Genomic DNA, 18860 nt, shown 5'->3' with positions numbered 1-18860 from the left:
TTCTAGCTTAGCCATCCCAAGGTGCTTTTCTCTCAATTACCTTATGCATAGGAGGTTTAAAATCTTGTCAGTTTATTTTAATTTTTAAAATGATTTTCAGATTCCATCGCTTCCTGTAGATCATCTCTCAACATTCACTTCCTGTAGGCCATCTCCCAGAAGCCTTCACTTCTTTGTTGCATCACAGAAGAGGGTGTGATAGAGTGTGTTCACCACTCTGGACTACACCTCCCTCATTACAATACTACCTTCCTCCCAATTTCTACACAATCTGATTGTGCAATCTCCTTTAGATCTCCCATCAGCTATGTAGTACAAGGGCCTGTCTGATTTGATACAGGTTTAATGGATTATTCAGGTGTATCCTCCGATTAAATAGTTCTGGTAAATCTAAAGAAACTTGTATAGAGATTGTACAATCATATTGCATAGTGTATGGCCATCTTTATACAAGTTCATAAGAGGGAGTGGATGAAGCACTCAGTTGTCAGGCAACGTTCACATCACCATGATATGAAAACTCACATTCCTGCATGCGTTTGTTTTGAGTGTTTTAGAGCATTTTTACTTGTCACTCATAGGGCAGCCATCCCCCCCCCCATCGTTACCTGAGCCCCCTCCGATCCAGCAGCGTTCTCTTTCTCCCCATTGACTGAGACACCAGTAGGAGCCCATGTCAATCACAGCCAGTGAGCCAATGGCTGCATAGAGCAGCAGCTTGGGGATGAGCATGCTGCGATGACCCCAGGGCAAACGACTTTCCCTGGGTGCACTATTCAAGGGGGAGGAGCCAGGCATGCCTGCGGGGACCCAACAAGAAGAGGATCGGGGCTGCTTTGTGCAAAACCACTGCACAGATCAGGTAAGTATGACAAAGTTTTAGTGTCACTTTAATGTGTAATGACAACACAAACATGATGTGCATTTGCAGCATGTTTCTGAAAAGCATGGCAAAGTGTGCACTTTCTGTGCAGTTTGCTATGCATTTGGAAGCACACAGATGTGAATAGAGCCTCATTGTTTTGTGTAAGCAAACCAATTTCACTTTTGGGCTCCATTCACACCTAGAGTACTGGGAGCTCATGTTTTTTGGCTCAATTTTCCCATGACACGAATAAGGTAGCCCATTGATTCCAGTAGGCTGTGCTACAAGTGGCAAAGTAGCCCATGAGACATTTTGGATTGATGTGGCTTGCACTTTTGTTTACTGTGTGTCTTGTTGCGTTTGTCACTTGTATTTTCATGTGGCAAAATGTGTGCTGTGTTTGGCGTGCCATAAACAATTAATGGCACTGAAAGCGCAACTAGTTAATTTTAGGTGTATAAAGGTGGACATCCTTTAGATTTACCAAAACTATAACATAGAAAGACACACCATCTGTCCAATCACTCTATTTCCAATCAGGCAGGTCCTTGCACTACATAGTTGATTGTAGATCTAAAGGAGATTCTACAATCAGCTTGTATGGTGGGCTTTACAGAACCCAGGACAAACATTTTCAGGACTACAGCCCTATCCACATAGGCTGTTATCTAATCGCTCCTCACACTCTGCTAAATGAACGATCTATGCAAGATGGAATTAAGGTAGAAAAAAAAGTGAGGCCTGTGTATTTAGTGAGAAGAGTGATCACTGATTAATTGCATTGCATTGGAAAACTGTACACCTGTGGTAGTGGGTGGTAATGATCTGCTGGGAGGGGGGAAGGCAACTACCGATGTGTGCTAATGAGGTCAACTGATGAAATTTTTCCTGTGTCTTACTGCTTTTTCTGTCCTAAATCTATATACTAGCAAGTGATGAAGCTTTTTAAGAAATACAGCAAGGGCTAAGGTAAGGCCTTGTTCTCAAAATCAGAGAGCATTTATTTTTCTTCAACAGAGGTACATTAATGTTATATTGGTAGATAGGAGAGCTGGAATTTTGGGGAAAAAAAAAGTGAACTTAGTCTTTAAGGATTCCATTTTTGTTCTTTTTGCTCTGCTCTTGTGCGTGGACTTTGCTCATTGGAAGAGCAGCAGGACAAAAGTGCATAGTTTGAACAGCAGTAGCTGGATACGGTAAGTTTAAGTTATTTCTATATTCTTTACATTATTTCTAGTTGCTTTTCTTAAATTGTTTACTTTTTCTAAAACCTTGATATTGGGTCTGCATTGTTACTGGTGATTGATTAACAAGTACTGGAGTAATTGTTTTTGTGCTGCTAAGGTGTTGAGTACTGGGTGTTATCAATTAGCACATGTTGAGTACTGAGTGTTATCAATTAACATATGTAAGAGAGGTGACCTGTTGTCCTAATTGGTGCCTAATTAGTGTTGTATTTAGGAGGGGTAGCAACATTGTACAGTTTACTCTGTAGACTTTGCTTGTTGGAAGTGCAGAAGCCAACTATCTTTGGTTAGTACTTGTGTTTGAATTTAAGTAAATTGTTTTTTAAAACGTTTGGTTTAGTTCAGTGCAGAACTTGTTTGGCATTTGTTTTTTGTGGTGCTTTTTGGAAGCTGGCATGCTGTTCCATTTGTATGTAGATTTCTAGCCTACTCCATGACATTGCTTGTCTAAATTCTCTGGCTAGTGCCTTGCAGTCTGAGATTAGGAGGTTGTCTAAGCCAATTTGTTCAGTTGTGCTGCACTGCAAAAATCCACCTCTTTCTCAAAGACTGCGCAGGAGAAGGGCAGTGTGGACAAATGTTGAGTCAGGAAGAGTAAGGCCTGTGGACCATAAACATGTAGCTTTTGGCGTGATGATGCATAACTCCTATAGTGTACTTTCTGAGCTAGAAGCAGATACAAAGGTTGCGAACATAGCTGATTGTGGGCATAAGGAAAAAAAAATTGCTTTGCCAAATGTAACTGTTTTATCTGAGGTTCCATTCCAGGCATGTGTTGTGGAAAAGGCTCCTAAAAGGGGAAGCCATATTCTTGTTGGTGAATCAATTGTAGGAGGCGTTTCTTTAGGAAATCCTGTGGAAGTGTCAAAGGAAGTTAGATGTTTATCTGTTACTACTGTTAGGAGACATAAAAGGCTTATTTTAAAAATTGTCAAAAAAGATAGTGAAGAGTTTAATGTTGATGTTGTTGCGCACCTTGGCACAAATAATTTTCCCAAAATTATGTGTGTACTGTAGAAAAGGATTTTCAGTATTTGGAATAGGATCTTCAACAGTTAAGGTGTTCATTTTCGGAGGTCTTACCTGTGCATAAGGGACAACAAGAGAAAAAACTTTGTATAGCAGAGTTCAGTGTTTGGTTAAAGGATTGGTGTAAAGCTGAAGGTTTTGGTTATGTTAGTCATGATTCTATCAGGAAGTCTAACATTGTGCTGTACAAAAGAGATGGTCTGCATCCCTTACACAAGGGTGCTGAGCTTCTTAGTATGGAATTGAGGAGTTTTTTAGACATGCGTTTAACCTGAGAAATGGAGGCAGAGTTGTGATTGTTGAGAATCTATTCTGTTCCCAGCAGGTTGAAACAAATGTGAGGGTTTTTGTTGCTAAGGACTGGGCTGATGGGGTGGTCATTTCAGTTAAAGTTTCTGGTGGTAAAAATAAAGCAATACAGAGCAGCGTTTGTCATGTCATGTGCACTAATGCGCTCGCAGTTTAGGCAACAAGCTTTGGGAGCTGACAGCTATTATGTCTAGGGACAACTTGGACCTTGTTGCAATTACAGAGATGTGGTTCAAGGATTCGACTGACTGGGAAATAACTATACCAGGGTGTACACTCTACAGGAAAGACAGAGTAGAAAGTGGGGAGATGGAGTTGCCATATAGGTCAAAAATAGCACAAGGCTAACATTAATTAAAAAAACAAATGCAGTACTCGAAACCCTCTGGGTCTGCCTTCCAACCAGAGAAAGATCTTCCCTTAGAATTGGTGTAATATACAGACCCCCAGGACAGACTGAAGATTATGATAACTTGTTGAATGACAAAATAACTCAAATGGCAATGAAAGGGGAAGTTTTGATTATGGGTGACTTCAACATGCCTGACAATAACTGGCATTCTCAAACTGCTATTACAAGCAGAAGCAGGGATGTAATGGAAGCACTGAATGGGCTTTCTCTAAAACAGTTAGTAGAAAATCCAACCCAAGGTGATCATATTTTAGACCTAGTTCTGATGATAAATGAGGATCGACTGTCTAATGTTGAGGTGGGAGAAAATGTGGGTTTTAGTGATCACCAATGTCTTTTGGTTTGATACTAAAATAAAACTGAAAAATCATACAAAAACTAAAGTTTTAGATTTGAAAAAGACAAATTTTGCTGAAATGGGTGAATTTCAAAAAAATGAATTGAAAGGTTGGAGTAAAACGACAGGAGTAAGAAATCAGTGGGCACTGTTTAAGTCTACCATCCTGGAGGCAACTAGATTATATGTCAGGCAAGTTAGTAAGAATAAACGGACGAAAAAAAAATACGGTTCACTAAAGAGATAAATAGGATCCGAAAGGAAAAAAAAATCAGCATATAGGAGATTCAAGGAAACAGGAGGTGTAGCTGACAGAGTAGAGTATAAAAATAGATAAAAGGAGGCCAAATACATTATCAGTGCTGCCAAAGCACAGAAAAAGGAGGAAATTGCTAGATCTATATTCTCTTTTTTAGGTACATTGGTGATAGAAAAAATAAGATGGGATCACTAAAATGAAAACTGGACACAACACTTATGTTAAGGGAGACCTGGATGTAGAAAACCACTTAAACAATTACTTTTGTTCAGTCTTCTCAAAAGTAAATTATAGTAACCATAATAAGTTGAGAAATCATATTGGTTCTAGTAATGATGGTTCATTTATAGGATTTCCAGAGACAGAGGTAGCAGAAAAAGTGGCTTGGTTAAAGATTAATAAAGCAATGGGCCCTGGTGGTATTCATCCCAGAATTCTAAGACAGTTGTTGGAGCGTTAACTGATCTTTTTAATCAATCTCTTCTAACAGGAGAAATTCCTCATGACTGGTGAACAGTTAACATTGCACCTATCCACAAGAAGGGCAGCAAGGTAGAAGCTGGCAGTTACAGGCCAGTGAGTTTAACATCGGTTGTAGTCAAGTTAATGGAATCACCCTTGAAAAGAAGGATCATTGATCACTTAAAAACACACAACGTGCTGGATTCAAAGCAGCATGGCTTTACTGAGGGCAGATCAAGTCAGACTAATCTAATGTTTCGGACCAGGGTGGTGCTGTGGACATAGTATATCTTGATTTCAGCAAGGCATTTGATAACACATAACAATCTCATACAAACGTTGTACAAGCTAGGACTTAGCTCTTGGGCGTTTCAGTGGATATGCAGCTGGCTAAAGAATAGATATTAGAGTGTGGTTGTAAATGGGGTTCACTCAGTAAGAGATCAGTCACTAGTGGTGTACCACAAGGCTCTGTACCATGTCCTGTTCTATTTGATTTATATGTAAGTGATATAACTAAGAGTTTGTTGGGTAAGGTATGTCTTTTTGCTGATGACACAGGTGTGCAATAGGGTTGATATCCCTGGAGCTGTATGTAACAAGGAACATGATTTGGCATTGCTGTAAGATTGGTAAAAAAAGTGGAAATTGCAGTTCTGTGTTTCTAAATGTAATAAAATTGGGGAATATGGCTGACTGGAGCTTCCTGAGGACGACACACAGCGAACCATATAGAGGTTGCTATACAGTGGTCATATCGGGTCAAATCCCTACATCACTTCCGGTTTCCGGTATTTAGAATGCACTCCGAGCTGCAGGGAGTGGGACAGTGGTGCAGAGACGCTTAGTGTATTGGTGCCAAGATATTGGCCACCTCGTTTTGTAAGTTAAAAATTTTTAATTACTTTTATTGGCAAGTTTTAAATAAATTCTGCACAATGAAAGATTCTGTATTTGTGGTCTCTGGGTGTTATTGACGGAGAGACATCGGGCACCCAGGACAAGTGATGATTGGAGGAAAAGAGAGGAACAGCAGTTGGAGAGCATCTGGGGCAAAGAGCGTTTTATGACCTTTTTCTTTTAAATAGGAGAGTCATGGATCTTTGGGGAGTGCATTGGGGTGACACAGGAGGTGAAGCACTTTGTGAAGATTCGGTGGCACAGAAACAGTATTTTCATATTGGTGTGAATGGAGTGGATTGCATGCAGCACTTTTATTGATCATTTGCATAAAGGGATGCGATTTTGATTCATGGCATTTGGAGATTGATGGCGGAGTGTTTATGGTGAGTGTAAGTGTCCATTCATAGTCATACTTTTCCAAGAAAAAATTTCAACTCCTATACCTATAGTTAATACTCATCCTCAGCAAAATTGATCTCTTTTCTTTCCCCAGGCATCAATATCAAAACCAAGACTGAACCTTTCATCACAAGCCTCATACTTCTAAATCCACCAAGCCTAACCAGAAGCTCTCATCACAATGATGGGCACCACTACTTCTTAAAAGGGGCGGTGTGTCTGTCAGTGTTTGTGTCTGTTTGGATCCAAGACATTCTGGACCTTTGGGTCCAATCTGTTATTTCAAAGGTGTACAAAATAGAGTTTCTATCTCAGCCCATCTGTGCTTTTTAACTTTCAATCTGCCATCTTCAGATCAAAATAAAGCAGATTTAATAACTGCCTTGCACCAACTAAAGGCACAAGAAATGCTTGTACCAGTTCCTTCAGAAGAACAGTTTCAAGGTTTTTATTAAAACCTATTAACGGTTCCCAAATCAAATGGGGGGCATCTGTGCAAAACTGGACTTAAAATCTCTATACAGATTTCTTAATGTACCAAATTCCATATGGAATCAAAGAGATCTGTGATTCCTTCTCTCAGGCAAGGAGAATTTCTGGCATCTACAGACAAACAAGATGCTTTTATACACATTCCATCTGCCCCTCACAACACTTGCTACATTTTGCTGTGGGAGATCATCCTTTCCAATTTGTAGCTTAGATTGGATTCTCCCTTGCACCCAGAGTGCTCACAAAAGTGCTTTTCCTGCTTTCCTGCAGACCCAAGGCATTCTTATCACAGGTTACCTGGATCACCTCTTGCTGAAAAAATCTCTAGCCACAAACATGTCTGCCGACATCCAAAGTTCAGTTCTTTAAAATTTTTGGCTAGATAATCGACTTTCCAAAGTCTGCACTCCAGCCCTCACACCATCTGGAATGCTGGGGTCTAATCTTGGGCGCAACCCAAGTCAGAATCTTTCTCCCCCAGGAGAAAGGTGCTTCCCAAAGGTCCCATATGCGGACCCTCAAGTCAAAATGGCACCCCTCAGTTTGCTTCTGCATGAAGGTTCTGGATTTAATGTTAGCCTCCTTTGAGGTAGTCTCTTTTGCCCAGTTTCATGCCAGACCTCTTCAATCCAATATACTTGTTTTGTGGAAAATGCAAATCCAATCTCTGGATTGTCCAATGCTTCTATCTAGCCAGATAAAGCTTTTCCTGGCATGGTGAATCTCCAATTCTTCTCTGGAAATGGAAAAAATGTTCCTTTACATGCCCTAGAATTTATTTTTTTTTGACAAAGAATGCCAGCCTTAAAGGCTAGGGTAGAGTTTGCAACTTCCAGAATTTCCATGGGACATGGTCCTCTGAGGAGACAATACTCCCTATCAGCATTCTGCTGCCATCAGATTGTCTGTGCAACACTGGACCCCCATTTGCAAGGGCACCCAATCAGGGTGCTGTTGAACAATACCACAGCAGTGGCCTACAAAAATATCAGGGAGACACCAAATGTCAAGCTCCCCTACCAGATGCAAGTCTGCTACCCTCCTAGGCTAAAACTTCCCAAGCTGTCAACCCGGGGAAAGTGGTCTCTGCACCGTGGGATCTTGCAAAATCTCTGTCAAAGATAGGAGAAACTAGATGTGTACATTCTGGCCTTCAGGTTCAACAAATTGAACAAATTCCTATTCGGGACCCTAACCTTTCAGCAGAAGTTCTGTTGATTTTTTGGACTCAATTCAAACAGGTTTATACCTTTCCTCTGATGAAGAACCTCCATCGACTGCTGCACAAAATAGAGGAGCTAAGGGTCCTGGTGATTCATTGCACCAAATTAGCCCAGAAGGATATGATACACAGACATAAACAGACTTCTAGTGGGCGAGTCTTGGTCGCTTTCAAAGACACCAAACTTATTGTCTCAAAGCCCCCTCTTATTCTATGCTTCTCAGTCACTGGCTTTACAGCATGGCTGTTGGAGCTGAAGTCCTGCCGGATAGAGGTATTTCTTAATCTATCATTCCTACCTTACTCAAAGCAAGAAAGTCCATCCCCCATGAGATTTACTAACACACATGGAAGGCTTACTGTGAACATTGTAAAGACTGGGGGGCTGAACCCTAGGGATTACTCTGTCACTTGTGCTGGCCTTTTTCCGGTCTGGTGTTGGCCAGTGTCTGACCCCGAGTTGCCTCAAGGTACAGGATTCAGCTTTATCTGCTCTTTGCCATAAACCTTTTGCCTCACAATCCCTAATCAAGATTTTTCTTCAGGGAGTTGCCCACTTTAAACTGACTAGAGACATTTCTTTTAAAGACCTCTCTTGCTTTCCTGATGGCCATTACATCTGTTAGGTGTGTTACTGAGTTGGAAGCTCTTTCTTGTAAATCGCATTTTCTTGTTTTGCAAAAGTTCAAGATGGTTTTGGGACCAAACCCTTCCTTTCTACCTAAGGTGGCTTAGGGCTGTCAGGATCTACCTAGCAGCCACGAACTCAGTTCACATGACCCTATTTGTTCTTTCTATAGATGCTTGTAGAGGATAAGCTTCTTCCTACTCCGGGTGGATCAGACAACTTATTTCTAGGGCCTATGCCCCTAAAGAAAGGGTTCCTTCCTTCCACATCAGAACGTATTCCACCAGGCCTGTTGGTGGAAATTATGGATTCATCTCCTTATGCCTTTTATTAATCTTGACAGTATTTTGCTAGCTTTGTTGGCCCCAAGACAGAACCCCTGGGCACACCACGCACAACTTTAGACTATTCAGAGAAAGAGTCATTTAATGTGACTCTCTGGACCTGTTCATGTAATCAGTTTCCTATCCATGTACACATTCCTTCAACAACTCCAATAGACCTTAATTTGTTCTATAAATGTTTGAGGTACAATACCAAATGCCTTAGCAAAATCTAGATAATCTATGTCCGCTGGACTCCCACCATCCAATTTCTGACTTACGTCTTTACTAAATGATAACAGGTTGGTCTGACAAGAATGGTCTTTCATAAATTCATGCTGTTTGTTATAATACCTTTTATTACAGACACATTTCTGTATAGAATCCTTTACCATTACTTCAAATATCTTAGATCCTATTGATGTTGGGCTGAATGGTCTGAACTGGTATAAATGTCAACTCTTTTTTCTTAATTGGTACCACATTTGATTTATGCCAATCAGCTTGTACGTTTGCAGTTAGTAAGGAACGTAAAAATTAGAAATAGCGGTTTGGCTATAATTCAGTAAAGTACCCTTACCCAAAGGACTTGGGGGTGTAAGCCTGATGATTTGTTTAACTTTAGTTTCTTTTGTACCTGGTTTTCAGTCAACCACAGAAATACCTTCATGAAACATCAATAATATTACTGTAAAGACTATCAAAGTCGTTTTTTCATCTGTAAAAGAAAAAAAAACAACTATTTACTACATATGCCTTTTCCCTGTCATTTGTGTCCAGCTTCCTATGTTCATCTTTTATGGGGCCTATCTGTTCTTTAATAACCTTTTTTACTAAACTTTTTTTGAATTAGTTTTACTTGCTGTAGCATTGCATTTCTCATATTTTAATTTAGCCATCCAGATTTCTCCCTTGGATTTCTTATTGCATTCCTTGTAAATCTGGAATGAGGGTGTCCTTACTACTTTGTCCTTTTTAACCTCTTGCCGTCCGCCTGCTGTTTATAAATGGCAGGGCGGTGGCAGTCCAGGGGCGGGTTGCCGTTCCTAAATGGCACCCGCCTTTTCTAGCTGTGCGCGCTCCCTGGGAGCGTGCACCACCGCGATCTGGTGCCCGCTGTGTCCTCCGGACACAGTGAAACACCGATCGTCGAACGGGACCTCTGTACGAGGTCCCGATCATGTGATCACTGATTGGCGAATCAGTGATCACATGCAAAGTAGTAAGCAAGATGTCACTTGTGACATCATTGCTTACTACGTGTGAAATCTGTGAATGATCACAGATGTCATATGGTACAAGGCTATTCACAACAGCCTTGTACCATGTGACAAGCTGTGACCAATCGCAGCTCACTCAGTATTTCTCAATGACTGCAAGAATGCAGACAGAGAGAAAGAGAAATGATTGCTTTTACATCCTATATGGGTGTAAAAGCAATCAGTGTAAAAAAAAAAAAAAAAAAAAAATCTTCATCACCCCCCACAAGTAGTACAGTGTCACCATGGAAAAAAACACTTTTTTTTCAAAATTTTTGGACTTTTTCATTTACATAGTAAAAAAAATAAAAATCCCAGCGGTGAATAAATACCACCAAAATAAAGCTTTATTTGTCTCAAAAAAATGGTAAAAAATTCATATGGGTACAGTATTGCATGACCGCGCAATTGTCATTCAAAGTGTGATAGCGCTGAAAGCTGAAAATTGCCCTGGACAGGAAGGGGGTAAAAGTGTCCGGACAGGAAGTGGTTAAAGGCCTGTTTTTTCTTATATATTTATTTATTTATGTATGTATGAATTCTACACTAACACTTAGCCACATAAATTTAAATTTTGTTCTTTTATGCTTGTTCTCCAACGGAATGCAGTGACTAATGTACTTGTTTAATTCATCTTTAAAACACTCCTATTTGCCTTGTGTTTTCTTTGTTGCAGATCTTTGGTCCTATTGATTGTTGTACAGTAAGGATCACAGCTTAATGAAGTTAGCTTTTTTTAAAATTTAGAGTTCTTGTCATACCAACATGCTTCTCTTTCCTGTAACTTACAGCAAATGTGATTACACTATGATCACTATTACCCAAGTAATCTCTAACCTGTACATCAATAAGTTCCCTGATGTTTGAATCAGTAGATCCAACAGGGCTTTCAACATTAAGCTGTCCTGAAATGCGTTTAATAAATGGCAAGCCTTTGTTGACTTTGCACTTCCTTTTGCTCAGTCAATATCAGGATAGGTAAAATTTCCCTTAAAAATGCCACCCCGCTTCTCAGTCATTTCAGCCTAAGAATGGAGGCAAAACATTTCCTCGCCCTTTGTTAGGACGACTTTTCCCCAAAAGTATTTTATGATTTACTGCATTTATTTATTGAGCTCCAGCCATAATGACTCTGCATCATCCCAGATTGTTAGCGATATCATCTCTCAAACTCACTTTCAGGTCATTCCTGACATTCATACATACCCCTTCACCTCTTCTGCCAATTATGTCCTTTCAAAACAGAATGTACCCCTTGATATTTGTATCCCAGTCAATGTGAGCTGTCCAACCAGGTTTCCGATATTCCTATAAGTCAAAGCGCTCTTCGAAATTCTAGTTCATCTAGGCTTCTTGCATTTGTAAACATTCCCTTTAATTTTGTGTTTTACTGTTTTATTAATACTAATTTTTGGGCTATGATTTGATGCCAGTACTCTTTTTGTATTGAACTTGGCATATTCTTTCTGATTCCTCCCCTCAGATCCTAGTTTAAAAGCTCCTCTAGCCTGCTAACCATTTTTCCTCAGAGCTGCACCCACTCTATTTAGATGGATTCTGTCACTACATTAGAGCAAGTAACTGACCAAAAAGTCAGCCCAATTCTCCAGGAACCCAAAGCCATTCTTCTTACACCAGTTTCTTAGTCATTCGTTTAACTCCTTAAGCCCCCACTTTCTCTGTTGTGTGGCTTGTTACACATTTAATATTTTTGAAAATTCTACCTTGGAGGTCCTGTTTAAAAAATAAACCCTGCAGGGGTTATAACCCTCCCTTACTCTATCCAAAATTAAAAAGGTTTGCTATCTCCTAGATTGTAAGCTCCAAGGAGCAGGGCCCTCGAACCCCTCGTGTATTGTATTGTTACTGTATTGTCTCATGTACTGTCTCCTACTATAATGTACAGCGCTGAGCAAACTTTTTGGCGCTATATAAATACTGTATAATAATAATAATAATAATTTGTTACACCTTTAAGCTCTTTCCATTTTATTTCATTTGCAGTAAAATAGGAACATCTCTAAAATTCAGCTTAATAAAAACATTAACATTTAGCCAATATCCGAAATATAATAGGGGTCTGTTGTCTTATTTTGAAAGTAAAGGAGAAGTGGGGGATGTAAAAAAAAACCAAAACATACATACTCACCTATCTGGCTGCAGCATTGGTCTGATGCTGCAGCTGTGCCCTGCTGGCTCAAAGACCGAGAGTTTTTATGGTTTTCACTGAACATAGAGTGAAGCTTGTCAGTCACCAGATCTCTGATCTGCCCCTTCAGCGCTCACTGGAGCACTGGGCTGTGCAGAGGGTGGGAGGGACAGACGCAGACTCTCAGCGGCGTGCTGAGAGTCTGAGGCAGCTGCTGATCAGGCATCTGGGTGGATCCTTAAATTATTGTTGGGATACATTCAGAGACTGGAACTGCTCTGTGATATCAGCTGACAGCAGCCTGCTGTCAGCTGATTCTGGGCCACAATAGTGCAGAAATAAGTGAGCTTTGGTGACCGAAAAGACAAGTATGCCCAAAAAAGCTTTGGTCATACTTCTCTTTTCATAAATTGTATGTTTCCCTCATCTCTTTATGCAAAATACTTTGTAGTTTAAATGGTGTCCTGCTGTATTTTTCCACAAATTATGTACTTGTGTTAAGTCCAAGCATTGTTCAAGATGTCAAATACGATTCTAGCCCAATCAACTGTTCTCTGTATTCTTAGTCATTTGCTGAAAAAATGGAACATTGCAGCAGTACCCAGTGTATCCTTGGTTTATATTACGTAATAAGCATTTGGCTTGGCCACCGATGTTTTTTGGCATCTTGCCTTTTATTTTTGCCTGGCAACCTATAAAAATGTAATTTAGTCACCCAACCATTTTATTAGTTTGACTGAACCTGGCCAAATTAATGTGTTCCCTCTTATTGCTTTGACTTGTGTATGTTTTCAGTATCCTGTAATTTTCACATTCTTTTCAATGCATTGTGAAAGGGTTTGATCAGTGGCATAAGTACCTTTATTTACATTAAGATAAATATTGTTTAATAGTTGTATTTATTCATATTTTTTTTTTTTGCATTGTGTGTTATTGATTTCTGGTTATTAAATGTGAAATTCTAGAAACCCATGTAAAAAGGGAATGTCTGCCTTTTTATCAGATTGTGCAATATAAACGTCTACAAAATGATGAGCTTAATGTGTCAAAATGTTAGTAATTGCTGTAGTTTGTTTATTCCACTAATTTTTAAATTTTAACTGCCATTTTGCAGGGTACATTCAAATCCGGTGTCTGCAGGGGAATAATTAAGTGTTCTTGCATGGCAAGACCACTCACTTACTGTTATCTCACATATATATTCTTATTATTATAGCCAAATTTACCACCCTAACTCCTCCCACAGTTTTTACACTACATAGACAGTAATATACAGAAACGTGCGGATTGTTCCCGATTTATTGTGCTATTACTTTGTGGAACTTTTCGCCTAATGGTTCACAAACTATCTGCGTTTTTGTGGTGAAATTGGTCCCATAGGAATGAATGGTGGAATGTTCAAAACTAGAGTGGGAGCTGACAAAAGCTAGAGTGTGAGCTGAAAAATCAGGACATGATTTCTAAACTGCCAGCACTCCCTCATTTTCAAGCCCACCTACACAAATCTTATATCAAAACATTCAGCTATCCCTGCTGCCAATAAAAATGTCCACGGCTAAGCCATAGTCCTGATAGTTTTCACAATATGACCATTTGTTTGCAACTCACGCCGCCCATTGACATTCATTGAAACTCCACTCTAGCCACCTCAAATTTAAAGGGCAATTTCTAAACTGCGACTGTGCCTTTATTTTTAATATTTCATTACTATGCATCAAAATGTAGGTATGGGTCTTGTGATTCTCACAATATAAAGCTCTTCGGTGTAGGATTTATAATTTTTAAACTACAACCGTTTGAAGATGGCATTCGCCAGTGAAGTGAGCAAGTTGGAGCAGTTTGTTTTTAACCGCTCTTCTCTGCCCTTGCTGTAGAGTGAGTTGCCTTAGGAACCCAGGTGTGTGAGCAGGCAGCAGAGTGACAAGCCACTCCACCCAGTTACTCCGCCCACTCCAGTTGTAGACTACTGGTGGAGGCAAGAACACTTCACACAATTTCCCCAGAAATTGTAGCTTTTCTAGTTATAATTTGTCATGCTGAAACTTTAATTTCCAAGTGACTTTTTTTTTCCAAGGGGTAAATACTCTGCTCACATAAATTAGAAGAACGCTTTGAAAACACATCAGATCTCAATGGGGAAAAATATCATGCTGGATATCTATACTAATATGGACTGGGTAATGTGTTAGAACCGTAAAGATTCCCCATTGTTCGATGGAAATGAAAATGATCAACCTACAGAGAACTGAATTCAAAGACAACCTGAAAATCAAAGTGAAAAAATGATGCAGCAGCCTAGTCCATTTTGCTGAAGTTTAATTGCAGCAACTCAAAATGGTACTCATTAGTTTGTATGGCTCTCATGTGCTTGTATGCATGTCTGACGACGTTGGGGCATGCTCCTAATGAGACGACGGATGGTGTCCTTGGGTATGTCCTTTCAGATCGGGACCAGGGCATCACTGAGCTCCTGGACAGTCTGAGGTGGAACTTGGTGGTGTCGGATGGACTGAAACATGATATTCCAGAGGTGATCAGGTCAGGTGAACGTGGGGGCCATTCATTGGTATCAATTCCTTCATCCTTCAGGAACTGCCTGCATACTCTCGCCACATGAAGCTGGGCATTGTCGTGCACTAAGAGGAACCTAGGACCCACTGCACCAGCAATAGGGTCTGACAATGGGTCCAAAGATTTCATCCTGATATCTAATGGCAGTCAGATTGCCATTGTCTAGCCCAGACGATCACTGACCCACCACCAAAACGGTCATGCTGAACAATGTTAGAGGCAGCATAACATTCTCCACTGCTTCTCCAGACTCTTTTGCATCTGTCACATGTACTCAGGGTGAACCTGCTCTCATCTGTGAAAAGCACAGGGCACCAGTGGCAGACCTGCCAATTCTGGCGTTCAATGCAAATGCCAATCAAGCTCTATGGTGTCGGGCAGTGAGCACAGGGCCCACTAGAGGATGTCGGCCCCTCAGGCCACCCTCATGCAGTCAGTTTCTGATTGTTTGGCCAGAGACATTCACACCAGTGGCCTGCTGGAGGTCATTTTGTAGGGCTCTGGCAGTGCTCATCCTGTTCCTCTTTGCACAAGGAGCAGATACCGGTCCTGCTGTTTGGTTAAGGACCTTTTACAGCCTTGTCCAGCTCTCCTTGAGTAACTACCTGTCTCCTGGAATCTTCTCCATGCTCTTGAGACTGTGCTGGGAGACACATCAAACCTTCTGGCAATGGCACGTATTGATTTGCCATCCTGGAAGAGTTGGACAGCCTGTGCAACCTCTGTAGGGTCCAGGTATCACCTCATGCTACCAGTAGTGACACAGACCCTATCCAAATGCAAAACTAGTGAAAAACTGTCAGAAAAGAGAAGTAGGGAAAAAATGTCAGTGGTCTCCATCTGCAAAACTATTCCTGTTTTGGAGCATTCCTGTTTTGGAGCCCGCACACTCCCGCGCATGCTCACTCACACTGCCACGGCCCGAGGGGATTCGTCGCATGGCGACAGGATCCCTGACAGCCAGCTTCTTAAATTAAACAAAAAACTTCCTTTACCTTTCCTGACTGAGCCACATCCTTCATCAATCGAGAAAGCAGTTGGCAGGATTAGGTGTGTCCAGGGACTGATTGACAAGCTTCTGGCTTGTGAATCAGCAGTGACAATTCTGAAATCCACACACTCTTTAACATTTCGCAATCCAACTATAGTTGAAGCAGACACAATCTACAAGAGAGTGGCAACTCTGCTCTTAATTAAGGAGCAGTGCAGCATCATTGCTACACCATCAAAGGAAACTGCAGTAGGTAGACTTCAATGGCAGGCTCAACAGGTGTTTTGTGAAATGTCGGGCTAAGAGAAAACTGTAAAGTCAGATACACTTATAATTTAAAGTGTTACTAAACCCAGGACCCTGCATTCACTATATCCGGTCTCCCATAGTACACACAATGTGGAAATGCAATTATTTTGTAAATATAAACTGCTAAATACCTTTTTTCATCAGCAGTATATAACAGTCTTGTGACTTCTATCAGTGTTCAGCTGAGCACTTGTTAAAGCTTGTAGGAGGACTTTTCATTCTGTCCCGATGTTCCTATGAGGCTGCATAACCCCTGACCCTCTGTCTGGACAGTGTTGATTGGCCCTGTACTGATCACATGCACTCTCTCAAAGAAAATAAAAACTCTAGAAATACACACTAAACATGGGCAGAGTGACTCCTAGGGCTCTGCACTATCAGCAGATGGGTTGGGGTCAGTAGAAGAAGGGGAGGATCAGAGAAGACCGGATCAAACTGCCTTTTTACACAATGCAGAGGATTAACCCCTTCGGCTCCTCAGTGAGTATAGCATGCATGCTTTTATGCATGTACACACTGATTTAACTGTTGTAGGTTTAGTAACACTTTAAATGCTGCAGCATATGTTTTGGGAATGCCTACTTTAATTGACTTTTACAATATTGTGTAAAAATGATGCTATTTGCACAGTACTTTCTTGATTGATTGATCAAGTGATTTGAAAAATTTAGTCTAAAATCTCATTTGTTCTCTACTGATTGTATTGGAAACATCACTGTTCACAACATTTGGGGAGGCAATCTTAATATCATGTGCTTTCCACGGCTACTTTTATTACCTACAGTCAGGTCCATAAATATTGGGACACAATTCTAACATTTTTGGCTCTATACACCACTACAATGGATTTGAAATGAAACGAACAAGATGTGCTTTAACTGCAGACTGTCAGCTTTAATTTGAGGGTATTTACATCCAAATCAGGTGAACGGTGTAGGAATTACAACAGTTTGCATATGTGCCTCCCACTTGTTAAGGGACCAAAATTAATGGGACAATTTCTCTTCTCAGCTGTTCCATGGCCAGGTGTGTGTTATTCCCTCATTATCCCAATTACAATGAGCAGATAAAAGGTCCAGAGTTCATTTCAAGTGTGCTATTTGCATTTGGAATCTGTTGCTGTCAACTCTCAAGATGAGATCCAAAGAGCTGTCATTATCAGTGAAGCAAGCCATCATTAGGCTGAAAAAACAAAACAAACCCATCAGAGAGATAGCAAAAACATTAGGCGTGGGCAAAACAACTATTTGGAACATTCTTAAAAAGAAGGAACGCACCGGTGAGCTCAGCAGCACCAAAAGACCCAGAAGACCACGAAAAACAACTGTGGTGGATGACAGAAGAATTCTTTCCCTGGTGAAGAAAACACCCTTCACAACAGTTGGCCAGATCAAGAACACTCTCCAGGAGGTAGGTGTATGTGTGTCAAAGTCAACAATCAAGAGAAGACTTCACCAGAGTGAATACAGAGGGTTCACCACAAGATGTAAACCATTGGTGAGCCTCAAAAACAGGAAGGCCAGATTAGAGTTTGCCAAACGACATCTAAAAAAGCCTTCACAGTTCTGGAACAACATCCTATGGACAGATGAGACCAAGATCAACTTGTACCAGAGTGATGGGAAGAGAAGAGTATGGAGAAGGAAAGGAACTGCTCATGATCCTAAGCATACCACCTCATCAGTGAAGCATGGTGGTGGTAGTGTCATGGCGTGGGCATGTATGGCTGCCAATGGAACTGGTTCTCTTGTATTTATTGATGATGTGACTGCTGACAAAAGCAGCAGGATGAATTCTGAAGTATTTCGGGCAATATTATCTGCTCATATTCAGCCAAATGCTTCAGAACTCATTGGACGCCGCTTCACAGTGCAGATGGACAATGACCCAAAGCATACTGAAAAGGAACCAAAGAGTTTTTTAAGGGAAAGAAGTGGAATGTTATGCAATGGCCAAGTCAATCACCTGACCTGAATCCAATTGAGCATTCATTTCACTTGTTGAAGACAAAACTGAAGGGAAAATGCGCCAAGAACAAGCAGGAACTGAAGACAGTTGCAGTAGAGGCCTGGCAGAGCATCACCAGAGATGAAACCCAGTGTCTGGTGATGTCTATGCGTTCCAGACTTCAGGCTGTAATTGACTGCAAAGGATTTGCAACCAAGTATTAAAAAGTGAAAGTTTGATTTATGATTATTATTCTGTCCCATTTCTTTTTGTCCCTTAACAAGTGGGAGGCACATATGCAAACTGTTGTAATTCCTACACGTTCACCTGATTTGAATGTAAATACTCTCAAATTAAAGCTGACAGTCTGCAGTTAAAGCACATCTTGTTCGTTTCATTTCAAATCCATTGTGGTGGTGTATAGAGCCAAAAATGTTAGAATTGTGTCAATGTCCCAATATTTATGGACCTGACTGTAGCTACTGTAGCATATATTGTGCCTTTAAAGTAGCCATTTCAGGTTAAGGAAAAACCAAGGAAAGAATTTGCCACAAACCTTTCTCCTCTGTTATGAAGCTTGGGCATTGATCAATTTGTTTAATGATCAATCCCTTTGTGAGGAGACCAAATATTTAAAAAGTTTTAACTGAGGCTATACCCTTTCCATCTATTAAGTGAACCTCTTGGGTAACAGCTGTAACTCATAGTGGTAGATGTGTGCCTGTTAATTGTTTTGAAGAGCACTTA

The 18860-nt window shown here is 40.6% G+C and overlaps 1 protein-coding gene across 1 annotated transcript in view; it reads left to right on the top strand.

The window, feature by feature from the left end:
• BRIP1 (BRCA1 interacting DNA helicase 1) overlaps positions 1-18860 on the top strand; it is a 384399-nt gene that overhangs the window by 128742 nt on the left and 236797 nt on the right. The gene's annotated exons all lie outside the window — the stretch shown is intronic.

Source organism: Staurois parvus, unplaced genomic scaffold, assembly GCF_062004578.1.
Source record: "Staurois parvus isolate SC_StPar_1 unplaced genomic scaffold, SC_StPar_1.0 ptg000172l, whole genome shotgun sequence".
In the NCBI taxonomy this organism is placed as follows: Eukaryota; Metazoa; Chordata; class Amphibia; order Anura; family Ranidae; genus Staurois; species Staurois parvus.
This window is presented reverse-complemented; position numbering and strand designations above follow the sequence as displayed.